We start from the raw sequence: 2500 nt of genomic DNA, 5'->3' as shown, positions 1-2500 counted from the left end.
GGGAGGCCCTGCATATGTGAGAAAAAAAGTGGTTTTTTGGCCATACTCTCCCCCGGTTTTGAGCTGACACAACCTAACCCCCTGAAGTTGTTGCGGAATTGGATTGCGCATCCTGTGATACCATTGGTTACTCTCTAGCACGCCCAGGGGAGGCTCTGCATATGTGAGAAAAACAGGTTTTTGAGGATATCTCCCCCCGTTTTTGAGGTGAGACAACCTAACCCCCTGAAGTTGTTGCGGAATTTGATTGCGCATCCTGTGATACCATTGGTTAGTCTCTAGCACGCCCAGGGGAGGCTCTGCATATGTGAGAAAAACAGGTTTTTTTTGGGGATATCTCCCCCCGGTTTTAAGGTGAGACAACCTAACCCCCTGAAGTTGTTGCGGAATTTGATTGCGCATCTGCTGATACCATTGGTTACTCTCTAGCACGCCCAGGGAAGGCCCTGCATATGTGAGAAAAACAGGTTTTTTGGCCATATCTCCCCCCCGGAAAGAGGTACCCCCCTGAAACGAAGTTAGAACGAATCAGCATGCGATGGCGCATCCCGTGGTATCCTTGGTTAGGCTCTAGAACCTTCAGGCGCGTCTGGCAACACTCTGGGGGCGAAACGACTTCAGCTCGTGACTCCCTTGGATTTTGAGCTACCCCCCCGGGAATGGGTGATAAACACTCGCCATTGAACGGTCTATCCAATGATACTATTGGTTACTCTCTAGCACCTCAGGGGAAGGCTGTGCATAAGACAGCAAAAGTGGTTTTTTTGGCCATATCTCCCCCCGGTTTTGAGCTGTGACCCCCTAACCCCCAGAAGTTGTTGCGGAATTGGATTGCGCATCTCATGATACCATTGGTTTTCTTGTAGCACCTCAGGGGAAGGCCCTGCATATGTGAGAAAAAGTGGTTTTTTGGCTATTAAGGCCCTGCATATGTGAAAAAAACGGTTTTTTTTGGCGATAACTCCCCCCGGTTTTGGCTGGGACCCCCTAATAACTCCCCCCGGTTTTGAGCTGGGACCCCCCTAACCCCAAAAAGGTGTTGCGGAATTTGATTGCGCATCTGGTGGTTCCATTGGTTTCCTTGTAGCACGCCCAGGGAAGGCCCTGCATAAGTGGAAAAAAAGTGGTTTTTTGGCCATAACTCCCCCCGGTTTTGAGCTGGGACCCCCTAACCCCGAAAAAGTGTTGCGGAATTTGATTGCGCATCTGATGATACCATTGGTTTCCTTGTAGCACGCCCAGGGAAGGCCCTGCATATGTGAAAAAAAGTGGTTTTTTGGCGATAACTCCCCCCGGTTTTGAGGTGGGACCCCCTAACCCCCAGAAAAGGTGTTGCGGAATTGGATTGCGCATCTGTGATACCATTGGTTTAGTTGTAGCACGCCCAGGGAAGGCCCTGCATATGTGAGAAAAAAGTGGTTTTTTGAGGATATCTCCCCCCGGTTTTGAGGTGAGACAACCTAACCCCCCAAAGTTGTTGCGGAATTGGATTACGCATCCTATGATACCATTGGTTAGTCTCTAGCACGCCCAGGGAAGGCCCTGCATATGTGAGAAAAAGTGGTTTTTTTTGGCCATAACTTGCTCCCCCCGTTTTTAGGTGAGACCCCCCTAACCCCCAAAAGGTGTTGCGGAATTCGATTGCGCATCCTATGATACCATTGGTTAGTCTCTAGCACCTCAGGGGAAGGCCCTGCATATATGTGAAAAAAAGTGGTTTTTTTGGCGATAACTCCCCCCGGTTTTACACTGCACCCCCTAACCCCAAAAAGGTGTTGCGGAATTCGATTGCGCATCGAATGATACCATTGGTTTCCTTGTAGCACCTCAGGGGAAGGCTCTGCATATGTGAAAAAAGTCAGTTTTTTTGGCCATAACTCCCCCCGGTTTTGAGTATGGCCCCCCTAACCCCAAAAAGGTGTTGCAGAATCCATTTCTGAATCCAACGGTACCATTGGTTAGTCTGTAGCACGTCAGGGGAAGGCTCTGCATATTACAGAAAAAGTGGTGGTGATTTTTTCTAAGACTGGCAGCTGGGTAGGCCTGAAAGGTGTATTAAATATACTATAGGGGAAGGTTCCAACAGAGTTCGCCCCGAGTCGGTTCGCCCAATCTCTCTAGCAAGCTAGTAGGCCTAACGAACGCTTCTGGTCGACCTTGGGCACTTTGGATGTGGGTTCAGCCAAAGTTCCGGCGGACAGGACGGTCGGTGAGATCCGGGGGGAACGTACAGGCTAGTTCCCCCATGTCCCGCTCGTCATCTCAGTCGTTCGGATGCTGCTTTCTGTGGAAAGGACCCTACCGACGACTGGGAGATTCGACTGGGACTGCACTCGGACGTTTGGTCGCGTATCTCTGTCGCCTTTGACTGGACCCAGACCAAACTCGGTGGGTGGGTTGGGGGGGGTCGACCTCCGGTCGTTTCGCCCCCGACCTCCAGCCTGCACCCAATTCGACAAGGAAGTTGCTCGCACCGCCCTGAGGACCACGGTGGTGCAAT

The sequence above is a fragment of the Montipora foliosa genome, chromosome 6, assembly GCF_036669935.1.
Source record: "Montipora foliosa isolate CH-2021 chromosome 6, ASM3666993v2, whole genome shotgun sequence".
Lineage (NCBI taxonomy): Eukaryota > Metazoa > Cnidaria > Anthozoa > Scleractinia > Acroporidae > Montipora > Montipora foliosa.
Note: the sequence above shows the minus strand (reverse complement) of the source record.